At 46.2% G+C, this 18,655-nt stretch overlaps 1 protein-coding gene across 1 annotated transcript in view; it reads left to right on the forward strand.

Moving 5' to 3' along the window:
- The window catches only part of LOC129841997 (NACHT, LRR and PYD domains-containing protein 3-like), a 79,930-nt gene that overhangs the window by 22,890 nt on the left and 38,385 nt on the right, over positions 1-18,655 (forward strand).

Here is an 18,655-nt window from a genome sequence, read left to right on the forward strand (position 1 = left end):
GTGACAAGCTAGTTTACCATCCAACTGGTGACAAGCTAGGTTAACATCCAACTGGTGACAAGCTAGGTTTCTATCCAACTGGTGACAAGCTAGGTTACCATCCAACTGGTGACAAGCTAGGTTACTATCCAACTGGTGACAAGCTAGGTTTCTATCCAACTGGTGACAAGCTAGGTTTCTATCCACTGGTGACAAGCTAGTTTACCATCCAACTGGTGACAAGCTAGGTTACCATCCAACTGGTGACAAGCTAGGTTACCATCCAACTGGTGACAAGCTAGGTTTCTATCCAACTGGTGACAAGCTAGGTTACCATCCAACTGGCGACAAGCTAGGTTTCTATCCAACTGGCGACAAGCTAGGTTTCTATCCAACTGGCGACAAGCTAGGTTTCTATCCAACTGGTGACAAGCTAGGTTTCTATCCAACTGGCGACAAGCTAGGTTACCATCCAACTGGCGACAAGCTAGGTTACCATCCAACTGGTTACAAGCTAGGTTACCATCCAACTGGTGACAAGCTAGGTTTCTATCCAACTGGTGACAAGCTAGTTTACTATCCAACTGGTGACAAGCTAGTTAACCATCCAACTGGTGACAAGCTAGGTTACCATCCAACTGGTGACATGCTAGGTTTCTATCCAACTAGTGACAAGCTAGTTTACTATCCAACTGGTGACAAGCTAGTTTACCATCCAACTGGTGACAAGCTAGGTTTCTATCCAACTGGCGACAAGCTAGGTTTCTATCTAACTGGCAACAAGCTAGTTTACCATCCAACTGGCGACAAGCTAGGTTACCATCCAATTGGGGACAAGCTAGGTTACCATCCAACTGGTGACAAGCTAGGTTACCATCCAACTGGTGACAAGCTAGGTTTCTATCCAACTGGTGACAAGCTAGGTTACCATCCAACTGGTGACAAGCTAGGTTTCTATCCAACTGGCGACAAGCTAGGTTACCATCCAACTGGCGACAAGCTAGGTTACCATAACACTGGTGACAAGCTAGGTTACCATCCAACTGGTGACAAGCTAGGTTTCTATCCAACTGGTGACAAGCTAGGTTTCTATCCAACTGGTGACAAGCTAGGTTTCTATCCAACTAGCGACAAGCTAGGTTTCCATCCAACTGGTGACAAGCTAGGTTTCTATCCAACTGGTGACAAGCTAGGTTACCATCCAACTGGCGACAAGCTAGGTTACCATCCAACAGGTGAAAAGCTAGGTTTCTATCCAACTGGCGACAAGCTAGTTTACCATCCAACTGGCGACAAGCTAGGTTACCATCAAATTGGTGACAAGCTAGGTTACCATCCAACTGGTGACAAGCTAGGTTTCTATCCAACTGGTGACAAGCTAGGTTTCTATCCAACTGGTGACAAGCTAGGTTTCTATCCAACTAGCGACAAGCTAGGTTTCCATCCAACTGGTGACAAGCTAGGTTTCTATCCAACTGGTGACAAGCTAGTTTACCATCCAACTGGTGACAAGCTAGGTTACCATCCAACTGGTGACAAGCTAGGTTTTTATCCAACTGGTGACAAGCTAGTTTACTATCCAACTGGTAACAAGCTAGGTTACCATCCAACTGGTGACAAGCTAGGTTACCATCCAACTGGTGACAAGCTAGGTTTCTATCCAACTGGTGACAAGCTAGGTTTCTATCCAACTGGCGACAAGCTAGGTTACCATCCAACTGGCGACAAGCTAGGTTACCATCCAACTGGTGACAAGCTAGGTTTCTATCCAACTGGTGACAAGCTAGTTTACTATCCAACTGGTGACAAGCTAGTTTACCATCCAACTGGTGACAAGCTAGGTTACCATCCAACTGGTGACAAGCTAGGTTTCTATCCAACTGGCGACAAGCTAGGTTACCATCCAACTGGTGACAAGCTAGGTTTCTATCCAACTGGTGACAAGCTAGTTTACCATCCAACTGGTGACAAGCTAGGTTTCTATCCAACTGGTGACAAGCTAGGTTAGCATCCAACTGGTGACAAGCTAGGTTTCTATCCAACTGGTGACAAGCTAGGTTACCATCCAACTGGGGACAAGCTAGGTTACTATCCAACTGGTGACAAGCTAGGTTTCTATCCAACTGGTGACAAGCTAGGTTACCATCAAATTGGTGACAAGCTAGGTTACCATCCAACTGGTGACAAGCTAGGTTACCATCCAACTGGTGACAAGCTAGGTTACCATCCAACTGGTGACAAGCTGGGTTTCTATCCAACTGGTGACAAGCTAGGTTACCATCCAACTGGTGACAAGCTAGGTTTCTATCCAACTGGCGACAAGCTAGGTTACCATCCAACTGGCGACAAGCTAGGTTACCATAACACTGGTGACAAGCTAGGTTACCATCCAACTGGTGACAAGCTAGGTTTCTATCCAACTGGTGACAAGCTAGGTTTCTATCCAACTGGTGACAAGCTAGGTTTTTATCCAACTGGTGACAAGCTAGGTTACCATCCAACTGGTGACAAGCTAGTTTACCATCCAACTGGTAACAAGCTAGGTTACCATCCAACTGGTGACAAGCTAGGTTTCTATCCAACTGGTGACAAGCTAGGTTTCTATCCAACTGGCGACAAGCTAGGATTCCATCCAACTGGCGACAAGCTAGGTTACCATCCAACTGGTGACAAGCTAGGTTTCTATCCAACTGGTGACAAGCTAGTTTACTATCCAACTGGTGACAAGCTAGTTTACCATCCAACTGGTGACAAGCTAGGTTTCTATCCAACTGGTGACAAGCTAGGTTTCTATCCAACTGGCGACAAGCTAGGTTACCATCCAACTGGTGACAAGCTAGGTTTCTATCCAACTGGTGACAAGCTAGGTTACCATCCAACTGGTGACAAGCTAGGTTTCTATCCAACTGGCGACAAGCTAGGTTAGCATCCAACTGGTGACAAGCTAGGTTTCTATCCAACTGGTGACAAGCTAGGTTACCATCCAACTGGGGACAAGCTAGGTTACTATCCAACTGGTGACAAGCTAGGTTTCTATCCAACTGGTGACAAGCTAGGTTTCTATCCAACTGGCGACAAGTGTTGATAATTCGTTTTACTTGAGACAGGAGAACAAGAGGAGACATATGACAAGGTGTATAATTGTATAATAAGGCAGATTTATTCAAGTGTAAAAATATTAGGCAAAGCGTGCGGCACGGCTCTTTCTGTCTGATTTGTATGAAATCGTCCGGAAAAGAGAGTAGTTTCAACAGTTGTACAGTTTTATATAGACAACAAGCAAAGTAGGTTGATCTGGAAGTCTGGCCTTCCGATTGGTCGATCTGGGTCTTGGGTAGTCCTGAACAGGCCTGGTGTCCACGTTCCATTGGTTCCTGAGATAGTTCTTTGTCTTGAGCTCCAACCCTGAGTTGTGTGTGTCTGTGTGATTGTCATGGGGGAGGGGAGTTGTGGGTGTCGTGTATATGTCTAATGAGTCCAGCATATGTCCAAGAGAAAGAGGGGGTGTGGGCATATTGTGTCAACTATAGCTAATGTTGAGAAGTTGTTAAAACAAGTTACCAATATCTAATACAATTTCTTACACAAGCTAGGTTACCATCCAACTGGCGACAAGCTAGGTTTCTATCCAACTGGCGACAAGCTAGGTTACCATCCAACTGGTGACAAGCTAGGTTACCATCCAGCTGGTGACAAGCTAGGTTTCTATCCAACTGGTGACAAGCTAGGTTTCCATCCAACTGGTGACAAGCTAGGTTTCTATCCAACTGGTAACAAGCTAGTTTACTATCCAACTGGCGGCAAGCTAGGTTTCTATCCAACTGGCGACAAGCTAGGTTTCTATCCAACTGGCGACAAGCTAGGTTTCTATCCAACTGGCGACAAGCTAGGTTACCATCCAACTGGCGACAAGCTAGGTTACCATCCAACTGGCGACAAGCTAGGTTTCTATCCAACTGGCGACAAGCTAGGTTACCATCCAACTGGTGACAAGCTAGGTTACTATCCAACTGGCGACAAGCTAGGTTACCATCCAACTGGTGACAAGCTAGGTTACTATCCAACTGGCGACAAGCTAGGTTACCATCCAACTGGTAACAAGCTAGGTTACCATCCAACTGGTGACAAGCTAGGTTTCTATCCAACTGGCGACAAGCTAGGTTACCATCCAACTGGTAACAAGCTAGGTTACCATCCAACTGGTGACAAGCTAGGTTTCTATCCAACTGGTGACAAGCTAGGTTTCTATCCAACTGGTGACAGATATTCATGTGAATATTCTAAAATGTTGTGATGACCGTGCACATTAAAAATAATTTGAATACATTCAATAACATTTATTTTCAGAATTATTACACGGCCATTTAGTACTATGAATATTCTGCTGTGAATCAAAAACACACTTACAGATTTTATCTGCGCACGCTCGGAGTTCTGTCACTGCTGTCATGTTACCAAGAGATTTCTAAGCTCAAATCAAGTTGTATTTGTCACATGCGCCGAATACAATGGGTGTAGACCTTGTAGTGAAATGCTTACTTGAATGTCCAGTGATGCAACCAGTGAGGATGTTCTCGATGGTGCTCGGTCCTCTTTTTCCTGTAGCCTACAATCATCTCCTTTGTTTTGATCACGTTGAGGGAGACGTTGTTGTCGTGGCACCACACGGCCAGGTCTCTGACCTCCCTATAGGCTGTCTCGCCGTTGTCAGTGATCAGGCCTACTGTTGTGTCATCGCCAAACTTAATGATGGTGTTGGAGTCATGCCTGGCCGTGCAGTCATGAGTGTACAGGGAGTACAGGAGGGGACTGAGAATGCACCCGAGGGGACCCTGTGTTGAGTATCAGCGTGGCGGATGTGTTGTTACCTATCCTTACCACCTGGGGGCGGCTCGTCAGGAAGTCCAGGATCCAGTTGCAGAGGGAGGTGTTTAGTCCCAGGGTCCTTAGCTTATTGATGAGCTTTGAGGGCACTATGGTGTTGAACGCTGAGCTGTAGTCAATGAATAGCATTCTCACATAGGTGTTCCTTTTGTCTAGGTGGCAAAGGGCTGTGTGGAGTGCAATAGAGATTGCATCATCTGTGGATCTGTTAGGGCGGGTATGCAAATTGGAGTGGGTCTAGGGTTTCTGGGATAATGGTGTTGATGTGAGGCATGACCAGCCTTTGTCGTGGAGAATTGTCTCCGAAATATAACACTTTTACAAGAACTTGTGAATTCAATATAGACTTTAATACAAAGTAGCAAAAATGAGCCCTTCCATGGAAGGACCCTATAACAGCGCCAAGCCCCGCCATGGAAAGAGACTACATTCTCATATTACAGAGTCCTGCCTTTATAGGATTCTGTCTTTGCATAACGTATAGAGTCCCCTCCCTCTATATGAAAATAGCTTCCCTTGACCTTTCTCCGTTATTTTCTTTTCATCTCAGAGCTTGCATGTTCACACCCACTAGCGCTCATATCTGCTTTTGGTTAGGTTATAATGATGGCAGAACCCTGTTCACGTCCTAAAAATAATGCATGCTTATGTTTTACGTGTTAGTCATCAGTTATCCTGCTGACCATAGTATGTCCAGCTGTCATAAATGTACGTGTGGTCTTGGTTAATGTACTCTTTCAAAAAAAGAGTATAGCCTGGGTGTCATATGGCCTGAGTGTCATCTTCTCTTAAAACTTCTTATGACTGCAATCCCGTTAACGGGATCGATATGACAAAAGCCAGTGAAAGTGCAGGGCGCCAAATTCAAAACAACAGAAATCTCATAATTAAAATTCCTCAAACATATATGTATCTTATACCGTTTTAAAGGTAATCTTGTTGTTAATCCCACCACAGTGTCCAATTTCAAATATGCTTTACAGCGAAAGCACCACAAATGATTATTTTAGGTCACCACCAAGCCACAGAATAAACACAGCCATTTTTCCAGCCAAAGATAGGAGTCACAAAAAGCACAAATAGAGATAACATTTATCACTAACCTTTGATCATCATCAGATGACACTCATAGGACTTCATGTTACACAATATATGTATGTTTTGTTTGATAAAGTTCATACTTATATAAAAAAATCTGAGTTTACATTGGCGCGTTAGATTCACTAGTTCCAAAAACATCCAGTGATTTTGCATAGCCACATCGATACAACAGAAATACTAAATGTAGATGATAATATAAGTTATACACATGGAATTATGGGTATACCTCTCCTTAATGCAACCGCTGTGTCAGATTTCAAAAAAACTTTACGGAAAAAGCAAACCATGCAATAATCTGAGACGGCGCTCAGGAAAATAAACAAATTATCCGTCATGTTGGAGTCAACAGAAACCAGAAATTACACGATAAATATTCCCTTACCTTTGATGATCTTCATCAGAATGCACTCCCAGGAATCCTAGTTCCACAATAAATGCTTGATTTGTTCGATAATGTCCGTTATTTATGTCCAAGTAGCTACTTTTGTTAGGGAGTTAGGTATACATATCCAAACGCTCGTGAAGGTCGAGCTTTGGACAAAAACTTCAAAAAGTTATATTACAGGTCAAAGAAACATTTCAAACTAAGTATAGAATAAATAATTAGGATGTTTTTATCATAAATCTTCAATAAAGTACCAACCGGAGAATTCCTTTGTGTCTAGAGGAGCAATGGAACGCAGCTCGATATCATGTGGAATGCGCATGACCAGGAAATGGCTCTCTGCCAGTAACTTGACTCATTCAGCTCTTATTCTGTCACGGTCGTCATATGGAGGAGACCAAGGCGTACATACTTCTTTATTTAAAGAAAAAACACTGAACAACACTGATTCAACTTTTTCACTCCTGACGCTTTATCTGGACATGGTTCGTCAGCACCTTCAACAGCCGAAGCTAAGTAGTAACATTAACATGATGCCTTCTAATTGCAGTCACTGTATTCATAATATACAGGAGAACGATCGCCTTACGGCGAGGATAGCTGTGCTGCTAGCCCAGCTTCAGACGCAATCGTTAAGCAAGGGTAATTTCAGTGTAGGAAAGGATGAAACAGCGTCTGTGCCACCAGTAAATACAGATAGTAGTATAAATCCCCCCACACAGTCCCCGCAGCCGGACAACTTTCTCATGGTTTCTGGAGGGAAATGCTGTAGGAATGCTCAACTGGTGTCGCTCATTCAGCCGACAGAAATTTTCAACCGGTTTTCCCCATTAAGTAGCGAGTCGGAGTCTGAGGCCGAGTCTTCTCTTGTCTCTACTCCTCCCGTTACGGGGTTAGAGACGCCGAAGCTTCCCACTATTAGCTCTGACAAATTGAAAACCCTAGTCATTGGCGACTCCATTACCCGCAGTATTAGACTTAAAACGAATCACCCAGCGATCATACACTGTTTACCAGGGGGCAGGGCTACCGACATTAAGGCTAATCTGAAGATGGTGCTGGCTAAAGCTAAAACTGGCGAGTGTAGAGAGTATAGAGATATTGTTATCCACGTCGGCACCAACGATGTTAGGATGAAACAGTCAGAGGTCACCAAGCGCAACATAGCTTCAGCGTGTAAATCAGCTAGAAAGATGTGTCGGCATCGAGTAATTGTCTCTGGCCCCCTCCCAGTTAGGGGGAGTGATGAGCTCTACAGCAGAGTCTCACTACTCAATCACTGGTTGAAAACTGTTTTCTGCCCCTCCCAAAAGATAGAATTTGTAGATAATTGGCCCTCTTTCTGGGACTCACCCACAAACAGGACCAAGCCTGGCCTGTTGAGGAGTGACGGACTCCATCCTAGCTGGAGGGGTGCTCTCATCTTATCTACCAACATAGACAGGGCTCTAACTCCTCTAGCTCCACAATGAAATAGGGTGCAGGCCAGGCAGCAGGCTCTTAGCCAGCCTGCCAGCTTAGTGGAGTCTGCCACTAGCACAGTCAGTGTAGTCAGCTCAGCCATCCCCATTGAGACTGTGTCTGTGCCTCGACCTAGGTTGGGCAAAACTAAACATGGCGGTGTTCGCCTTAACAATCTCACTAGGATAAAGACCTCCTCCATTCCTGCCATTATAGAAAGAGATCGTGATACCTCACATCTCAAAATAGGGCTACTTAATGTTAGATCCCTCACTTCAAAGGCAGTTATAGTCAATGAACTAATCACTGATCATAATCTTGATGTGATTGGCCTGACTGAAACATGGCTTAAGCCTGATGAATTTACTGTGTTAAATGAGGCCTCACCTCCTGGTTAAACTAGTGACCATATCCCCCGTGCGTCCCGCAAAGGCGGAGGTGTTGCTAACATTTACGATAGCAAATTTCAATTTACAAAAAAAAAAATGACGTTTCCGTCTTTTGAGCTTCTAGTCATGAAATCTATGCAGCCTACTCAATCACTTTTTATAGCTGCTGTTTACAGGCCTCCTGGGCCATATACAGCGTTCCTCACTGAGTTCCCTGAATTCCTATCGGACCTTGTAGTCATAGCAGATAATATTCAAATTTTTGGTGATTTTAATATTCATATGTAAAAGTCCACAGACCCACTCCAAAAGGCTTTTGGAGCCATCATCGACTAAGTGGGTTTTGTCCAACATGTCTCTGGACCTGAGATTGTTAAGGCGAACACCGCCATGTTTAGTTTTGCCCAACCTAGGTCGAGGCACAGACACAGTCTCAATGGGGGATAGCTGAGCTGACTACACAGGCAGACTTGGAAAGACAGTACCGTGCAGTACCGAAGAGCCCTCACTGCTGCTCGATCATCCTACTTTTCCAACTTAATTGAGGAAAATAAGAACAATCCCAAATTTATTTTTGATACTGTTGCAAAGCTAACTAAAAAGCAGCATTCCCCAAGAGAGGATGGCTTTCACTTCAGCAGTAATAAATTCATGAACTTCTTTGAGGAAAAAATCATGATCATTAGAAAGCAAATTACGGACTCCTCTTTAAATCTGCATATTCCTCCAGGGCTTAGCTGTCCTGGATCTGCACAGCTCTGCCAGGGCCTGGGATCGGGAGAGACACTTAAGTGTTTTAGTACTATATCTCTTGACACAATGATGAAAATAATCATGGCCTCTAAACCTTCAAGCTGCATACTGGATCCTATTCCTACTAAACTACTGAAAGAGCTGCTTCCTGTGCTTGGCCCTCCTATGTTGAACATAATAAACGGTTCTCTATCCACCGGATGTGTACCAAACTCACTAAAAGTGGCAGTAATAAAGCCTCTCTTGAAAAAGCCAAACCTTGACCCGGAAAATATAAAAAAACTATCGGCCTATATCGAATCTTCCATTCCTCTCAAAAATTTTAGAAAAAGCTGTTGCGCAGCAACTCACTGCCTTCCTGAAGACAAACAATGTATACAAAATGCTTCAGTCTGGTTTTAGACCCCATCATAGCACTGAGACTGCACTTGTGAAGGTGGTAAATGACCTTTTAATGGCGTCAGACCGAGGCTCTGCATCTGTCCTCGTGCTACTAGACCTTAGTGCTGCCTTTGACACCATCGATCACCACATTCTTTTGGAGAGACTGGAAACCCAAATTGGTCTACACGGACAAATTCTGGCCTGGTTTAGATCTTACCTGTCGGAAAGATATCAGTTTGTCTCTGTGAATGGTTTGTCCTCTGACAAATCAACTGTACATTTCGGTGTTCCACAAGGTTCCGTTTTAGGACCACTATTGTTTTCACTATATATTTTACCTCTTGGGGATGTTATTCGAAAACATAATGTTAACTTTCACTGCTATGCGGATGACACACAGCTGTACATTTCAATGAAACATGGTGAAGCCCCAAAAATGCCCTCGCTAGAAGCCTGTGTTTCAGACATAAGGAAGTGGATGGCTGAAAACGTTCTACTTTTAAACTCGGACAAAACAGAGATGCTTGTTCTAGGTCCCAAGAAACAAAGAGATCTTCTGTTAAATCTGACAATTAATCTTGATGGTTGTAAAGTCATCTCAAATAAAACTGTGAAGGACCTCGGCGTTACTCTTGACCCTGATCTCTCTTTTGACGAACATATCAAGACTGTTTCAAGGAAAGCTTTTTTCCATCTACGTAACATTGCAAAAATCAGAAATTTTCTGTCCAAAAATGATGCAGAAAAATTAATCCATGCATTTGTTACTTCTAGGTTAGACTACTGCAATGCTCTACTTTCCGGCTACCCGGATAAAGCACTAAATAAACTTCAGTTAGTGCTAAATACGGCTGCTAGAATCCTGACTAGAACCAAGAAATTTGATTATATTACTCCAGTGCTAGCTTCCCTACACTGGCTTCCTGTTAAGGCAAGGGCTGATTTCAAGGTTTTACTGTTAACCTATAAAGCGTTACATGGGCTTGCTCCTACCTATCTTTCCGAGTTGGTCCTGCCGTACATACCTATACGTACGCTACGGTCACAAGACGCAGGCCTCCTAATTGTCCCTAGAATTTCTAAGCAAACAGCGGGAGGCAGGGCTTTCTCCTATAGATCTCCATTTTTATGGAACGGTCTGCCTACCCATGTGAGAGACGCAGACTCGGTCTCAACCTTTAAGTCTTTACTGAAGACTTATCTCTTCAGTAGGTCATATGATTGAGTGTAGTCTGGCCCAGGAGTGTGAAGGTGAACGGAAAAAGCTCTGGAGCAACGAACCGCCCTTGCTGTCTCTGCCTGGCCGGTTCCCCTCTCTCCACTGGGATTCTCTGCCTCTAACCCTATTACAGGGGCTGAGTCACTGGCTTACTGGTGCTCTTTCATGCCGTCCCTGGGAGGGGTGCGTCACTTGAGTGGGTTGAGTTACTGACGTGATCTTCCTGTCTGGGTTGGCGCCCCCCCTTGGTTTGTGCTGTGGTGGAGATCTTTGTGGGCTATACTCGGCCTTGTCTCAGGATTGTAAGTTGGTGGTTGAAGATATCCCTCTAGTGGTGTGGGGGCTGTGCTTTGGCAAAGTGGGTGGGGTTATATCCTTCCTGTTTGGCCCTGTCCGGGGGTTTCTTCTGATGGGGCCACAGTGTCTCCTGACCCCTCCTGTCTCAGCCTCCAGTATTTATGCTGCAGTAGTTTATGTGTCGGGGGGCTAGGGTCAGTTGGTTATACCTGGAGTACTTCTCCTATCTTATCTAGTGTCCTGTGTGAATTTAAGTATGCTCTCTCTAATTCTCTCCTTCTCTCTTTCTTTCTCTCCCTCGGAGGACCTGAGCCCTAGGACCATACGTCAGGACTACCGGGCATGATGACTCCTTGCTGTCCCCAGTCCACCTGGCCTTGCTGCTGTTCCAGTTTCAACTGTTCTGCCTGCGGTTATGGAACCGCCACCTGTCCCAGACCTGCTATTTTCAACTCTTAATGATCGACTATGAAAAGCCAACTAAAAATTATTCATGATTATTATTTGACCATGCTTGTCACTTATGAACATTTTGAACATCTTGGCATAGTTCTGTTATAATCTCCACCCGGCACAGCCAGAAGAGGACTGGCCACCCCTCATAGCCTGGTTCCTCTCTAGGTTTCTTCCTAGGTTTTGGCCTTTCTAGGGAGTTTTTCCTAGCCACCGTGCTTCTACACCTGCATTGCTTGCTGTTTGGGGTTTTAGGCTGGGTTTCTGTACAGCACTTCGAGATATTAGCTGATGTACGAAGGGCTATATAAAATAAACTTGATTTGATTTGATTTGGACCTACTCACTGCCACAGTCATACTCTGGACCTAGTCTTGTCCCATGGAATAAATGTTGTGGATCTTAATGTTTTTCCTCATAATCCTGGACCACCATTTTATTACGTTTGCAATCGCAACAAATAATCTGCTCAGACCCCAACCAAGAAGCATCAAAAGTCGTGCTATAAATTCTCAAACAACACAAAGATTCCTTGATGACCTTCCAGACTCCTTCTGCCTAACCAAGGACGTCAGAGGACAAAAATCAGTTAACCACCTAACTGAGGAACTCAATTTAACCTTGCGCAATACCCTAGATGCAGTTGCACCCCTAAAAACTAAAAACATTTGTCATAAGAAACTAGCTCCCTGGTATACAGAAAATACCCGAGCTCTGAAGCAAGCTTCCAGAAAATTGGAACGGAAATGGCGCCAGACCAAACTGGAAGTCTTCCGACTAGCTTGGAAAGACAGTACCGTGCAGTATCGAAGAGCCCTCACTGCTGCTCGATCATCCTACTTTTCCAACTTAATTGAGGAAAATAAGAACAATCCAAAATTTATTTTTGATACTGTTGCAAAGCTAACTAAAAAGCAGCATTCCCCAAGTGAGGATGGCTTTCACTTCAGCAGTAATAAATTCATGAACTTCTTTGAGGAAAAGATCATGACCATTAGAAAGCAAATTACGGACTCCTCTTTAAATCTGCGTATTCCTCCAAAGCTTAGCTGTCCTGAGTCTGCACAACTCTGTCAGGATCTAGGATCAAGAGAGACACTTAAGTGTTTTAGTACTATATCTCTTGACACAATGATGAAAATAATCATGGCCTCTAAACCTTCAAGCTGCATACTGGATCCTATTCCAACTAAACTACTGAAAGAGCTGCTTCATGTGCTTGGCCCTCCTATGTTGAACATAATAAACGGCTCTCTATCCACCGGATGTGTACCAAACTCACTAAAAGTGGCAGTAATAAAGCCTCTCTTGAAAAAGCCAAACCTTGACCCAGAAAATATAAAAAACTATCGGCCTATATCGAATCTTCCATTCCTCTCAAAGAATTTTAGAAAAAGCTGTTGCGCAGCAACTCACTGCCTTCCTGAAGACAAACAATGTATACGAAATGCTTCAGTCTGGTTTTAGACCCCATTATAGCACTGAGACTGCACTTGTGAAGGTGGTAAATTACCTTTTAATGGCATCAGACCGAGGCTCTGCATCTGTCCTCGTGCTACTAGACCTTAGTGCTGCCTTTGACACCATCGATCACCACATTCTTTTGGAGAGACTGGAAACCCAAATTGGTCTACACGGACAAGTTTTGGCCTGGTTTAGATCTTATCTGTCGGAAAGATATCAGTTTGTCTCTGTGAATGGTTTGTCCTCTGACAAATCAACTGTACATTTCGGTGTTCCTCAAGGTTCCGTTTTAGGACCACTATTGTTTTCACTATATATTTTACCTCTTGGGGATGTCATTCGAAAACATAATGTTAACTTTCACTGCTATGCGGATGACACACAGCTGTACATTTCAATGAAACATGGTGAAGCCCGAAAATTGCCCTCGCTAGAAGCCTGTGTTTCAGACATAAGGAAGTGGATGGCTGAAAACTTTCTACTTTTAAACTCGGACAAAACAGAGATGCTTGTTCTAGGTCCCAAGAAACAAAGAGATATTCTGTTAAATCTGACAATTAATCTTGATGGTTGTAAAGTCGTCTCAAATAAAACTGAAGGACCTCGGCGTTACTCTGGACCCTGATCTCTCGTTTGACGAACATATCAAGACTGTTTCAAGGACAGCTTTTTTCCATCTACGTAACATTGCAAAAATCAGAAATTTTCTGTCCAAAAATGATGCAGAAAAATTAATCCATGCTTTTGTTACTTCTAGGTTAGACTACTGCAATGCTCTACTTTCCGGCTACCCGGATAAAGCACTAAATAAACTTCAGTTAGTGCTAAATACGGCTGCTAGAATCCTGACTAGAACCAAGAAATTTGATCATATTACTCCAGTGCTAGCTTCCCTACACTGGCTTCCTGTTAAGGCAAGGGCTGATTTCAAGGTTTTACTGTTAACCTATAAAGCGTTACATGGGCTTGCTCCTACCTATCTTTCCGAGTTGGTCCTGCCGTACATACCTACACGTGCGCTACGGTCACAAGACGCAGGCCTCCTAATTGTCCCTAGAATTTCTAAGCAAACAGCTGGAGGCAGGGCTTTCTCCTATAGATCTCCATTTTTATGGAATAGTCTGCCTACCCATGTGAGAGACGCAGACTCGGTCTCAACCTTCAAGTCTTTACTGAAGACTTATCTCTTCAGTAGGTCATATGATTGAGTGTAGTCTGGCCCAGGAATGTGAAGGTGAACGGAAAGGCTCTGAAGCAACGAACCGCCCTTGCTGTCTCTGCCTGGCCGGTTCCCCTCTCTCCACTGGGATTCTCTGCCTCTAACCCTATTACAGGGGCTGAGTCACTGGCTTACTGGTGCTCTTTCATGCCGTCCCTAGGAGGGGTGCGTCACTTGAGTGGGTTGAGTTACTGACGTGATCTTACTGTCTGTGTTGGCGCCCCCCTTGGTTTGTGCTGTGGTGGAGATCTTTGTGGGCTATACTCGGCCTTGTCTCAGGATGGTAAGTTGGTGGTTGAAGATATCCCTCTAGTGGTGTGGGGGCTGTGCTTTGGCAAAGTGGGTGGGGTTATATCCTTCCTGTTTGGCCCTGTCCGGGGGTATCATCGGATGGGGCCACAGTGTCTCCTGACCCCTCTTGTCTCAGCCTCCAGTATTTATGCTGCAGTAGTTTATGTGCCGGGGGTCTAGGGTCAGTTGGTTATATCTGGAGTACGTCTCCTCTCTTATCCGGTGTCCTGTGTGAATTTAAGTATGCTCTCTCTAATTCTCTCCTTCTCTCTTTCTTTCTCTCTCTCGGAGGACCTGAGCCCTAGGACCATGCGTCAGGACTACCGGGCATGATGACTCCTTGCTGTCCCCAGTCCACCTGGCCTTGCTGCTGTTCCAGTTTCAACTTATCTGCCTGCGGCTATGGAACCCTGACCTGTCCACCGGACGTGCTACCTGTCCCAGACCTGCTGTTTTCAACTCTCTAGAGACCGCATGAGCGGTAGAGATACTCTTAATGATCGGCTATGAAAAGCCAACTGACATTTACTCCTGATTATTATTTGACCATGCTGGTCATTTATGAACATTTTAACATCTTGGCCATGTTCTGTTATAATCTCCACCCGGCACAGCCAGAAGAGGACTGGCCACCCCTCATAGCCTGGTTCCTCTCTAGGTTTCTTCCTAGGTTCTGGCCTTTCTAGGGAGTTTTTCCTAGCCACCGTGCTTCTACACCTGCATTGCTTGCTGTTTGGGGTTTTAGGCTGGGTTTCTGTACAGCACTTCGAGATATTAGCTGATGTATGAAGGGCTATATAAAATAAACTTGATTTGATTTGATGAACAAACTATACAAAACAACAAAACAAACCGTGAAGCTAATATGGCTAGTGCAGAACAGGCAACTAAACATAGAATAAGAACCCACAAACTACCCAAGGAATATGGCTACCTAAATATGGTCCACAACAATAAACAGCTGCCTCTGATTGAGAACCAATCTAGGCAACCATAGACATATAAACACCTAGACTACCAAAACCCGAGACATACAAAAAACCCTAGAAAATACAAAAACTAAACATCCACCCTCGTCACACCCTGACCTAACCAAAGTAATATAGAAAACAAAAGATAACTAAGGTCAGAGCGTGACATATTCAGTCCCACACACAGTAGAAGCCTCATTCAAGTTTCTAAAGACTGTTGACATATAGTGGAAGCCATAGGAAGTGCAACCTCATCCATATCTCACTGTTAATTCAATAGGGCCTGGGTTGAAAATCCACCAACCTCAGATTTCTCACTTCCTGTTTGGATTTCTTCTCAGGTTTTTGTCTGCCATATGAGTTCTGTTATACTCACAGACATCATTCAAACAGTTTTAGAAACTTCAGAGTGTTTTCTATCGAAATATACTAATAATATGCATATATTAGCAACTGGGACTGAGGAGCAGGTAGTTTACTCTGGGCACCTCTGGGCACCTTTCATCCAAGCTACTCAATACTGCCCCTGCAGCCATAAGAAGTTAATGTGCATGTCCTTGCTTCTTCAGCCTGGCAACTAGACCTATTTATATTTAATGCTTAGCTCTCCTTAACGCTTAGCTCCCACACCTTTCAAATCAATTCATGGCTACAGACGTGAGTGCTTTGGGTCGGTAGTCATTTAGGCCTGTTACCTTAGTGTTCTTGGGCACAGGTACTGTGGTGGTCTACTTAAAACAGGGAGAGTGTCACGATCGTGTAGAGGAGAGACGGACCAAAACGCAGCATGAGGAAAATAAGCCATCTTCTTTTTATTTTGAAGAAGGAAAAACGAAACAAAACACTTACAAACTAACAAAACAACAAACGACCGTGAAGCTAATAAACGTAGTGCACACACACAGGCTACAAACGTTCCACATAGACAATTCCACACAAACAACTAAAGCCTATGGTTACCTTAAATATGGTTCCCAATCAGAGACAACAGTAACCAGCTGTCTCTAATTGAGAACCCATTCAGGCAACCATAGACTTTCCTAGACAACTACACACAACCATAGACACAGCTAGATCTCTATACTAAACATAAACCCAACTACTCTAATAAACCCCCTAAACCTTACAACCACCCTAGACACTACAAAAAACACATACATTCCCCATGTCACACCCTGACCTAACTAAAATAATAAAGAAAACAAAGAATACTAAGGCCAGGGCGTGACATAACCCCCCCCTTAAGGTGCGAACTCCGGGCGCACCAGCACAAAGTTTAGGGGAGGGTCTGGGTGGGCATCTGACCACGGTGGTGGCTCAGGCTCTGGGCGAGGTCCCCACCCCACCATAGTCAATCCCAGCTTACGTCTCCCCCTTAGAATGACCACCCTCATCTTACACCCACTTAATTTTAATGATAACCTTAATATAAGGGGCAGCACCGGGACAAGGGGCAGCACCGGGATAAGGTAGCTCAGGGCAGAGATACAGCACAGGACAGAGAGGTAGGTCAGGATAGAGAGGTAGCTCAGGATAGAGGGGCAACTCCGGACTGAAGGGCAGCTCCGGACAGAGAGACAGCTCTGGACTGAGGGGCAGTTCTGGATTAATGGCCGCTCTGGGCTGAGGGGCAGCTCATGACTGGCTGACGGCTCTGGACGCACATGGCTGGCTGACGGCTCTGGACGCTCATGGCTGGCTGACGGATCTGGCTGCTCATGGCTGGCTGACGGATCTGGCTGCTCATGGCTGGCTGACGGCTCTGGCTGGTCATGGCTCGCTGACGGCTCTGGCTGGTCATGGCTCGCTGACGGCTCTGGCTGGTCATGGCTCGCTGACGGCTCTGGCTGGTCATGGCTCGCTGACGGCTCTGGCTGGTCATGGCTCGCTGACGGCTCTGGCTGGTCATGGCTCGCGGAAGGCTCTGGCTGATCCGGTCTGGCGGAAGGCTCTGGCTGATCCGGTCTGGCGGAAGGCTCTGGCTGATCCTGTCTGGCGGAAGGCTCTGGCGGCTCCTGTCTGGCGGAAGGCTCTGGCGGCTCCTGTCTGGCGGAAGGCTCTAGCGGCTCCTGTCTGGCGGACGGCTCTGTAGGCTCATGGCAGACGGGCGGCTTTGCAGGCTCATGGCAGACGGGCGGCTTTGAAGGCTCAATACAGACGGGCAGTTCATGCGGCGCTTGGCAGACGGACAGTTCAGACGGCGTTGGGCAGACGGGCAGTTCAGGCGCCGTTGGGCAGACGGACAGTTCAGGCGCCGCTTGGCAGACGGGCAGTTCAGGCGCCGCTTGGCAGACGGGCAGTTCAGGCGCCGTTGGGCAGACGGCAGACTATGGCCGGCTGAGACGCACTGTAGGCCTGGTGCGTGGTGCCGGAACTGGAGGTACCAGGCTAAGGACACGCACCTTCAGGCTAGTGCGGGGAACAACAACAGGGCACACTGGACTCTCAAGGCGTACTATAGGCCTGATGTGTGGTACCGGCACTGGTAGTACCGGGCTGAGGGCACGCACAACAGGGCGAGTACGGGGAGAAGGAACAGTGCGTACAGGGCTCTGGAGACGCACATGAGGCTTAGTGCGTGGTACCGGAACTGGAGGCACCGGACTGGAGACACGCACCTCAAGGCTAGTGCGGGGAGCAGGGACAGGGCACACTGAGTTCTCAAGGCGCACTATAGGACTGGTGCGTGGTACCGGAACTGGTGGTACCGGGCTGAGGGCACGCACCTCAGGACGAGTGCGGAGAGAAGGATCAGTGCGTACAGGGCTCTGGAGACGCACAGGTGGCTTAGTGCGTGGTGCCGGAACTGGAGGCACCGGACTGGAGACACGCACCATAGAGAGAGTGCGTGGAGGAGGAACAGGGCTCTGGAAACGCACTGGAAGCCTGGTGCGTGGTGTAGGCACTGGTGGTACTGGGCTGGGGCGGGGAGGTAGCGCCGGAAATACCGGACCGTGCAGGCGTATTGGCTCCCTTGAACACTGAGCCTGCCCAACCTTACCTGGCTGAATGCTCCCCGTCGCCCGACCAGTGCGGGGAGGTGGAATAACCCGCACCGGGCTATGTAGGCGAACCGGGGACACCATGCGTAAGGCTGGTGCCATGTAAGCCGGCCCAAGGAGACGTACTGGTGGCCAGATATGTAGAGCCGGCTTCATGGCGCTTGGCTCAATGCTCCATCTAGCCCTACCAGTGCGGGGAGGTGGAATAACCCGCACTGGGCTATGCACACGTACAGGAGACACCGTGCGCTCTACTGCGTAACACGGTGTCTGCCCGTACTCCCGCTCTCCACGGTTAGCCTGGGAAGTGGGCGCAGGTCTCCTACCTGCCCTTGGCCCACTACCTCTTAGCCCCCCCCCAAGAAATTTTTGGGTAGTACTCACGGGCTTTTCGGGCTTCCGT

This window comes from Salvelinus fontinalis, unplaced genomic scaffold (genome assembly GCF_029448725.1).
Source record: "Salvelinus fontinalis isolate EN_2023a unplaced genomic scaffold, ASM2944872v1 scaffold_0005, whole genome shotgun sequence".
In the NCBI taxonomy this organism is placed as follows: domain Eukaryota; kingdom Metazoa; phylum Chordata; class Actinopteri; order Salmoniformes; family Salmonidae; genus Salvelinus; species Salvelinus fontinalis.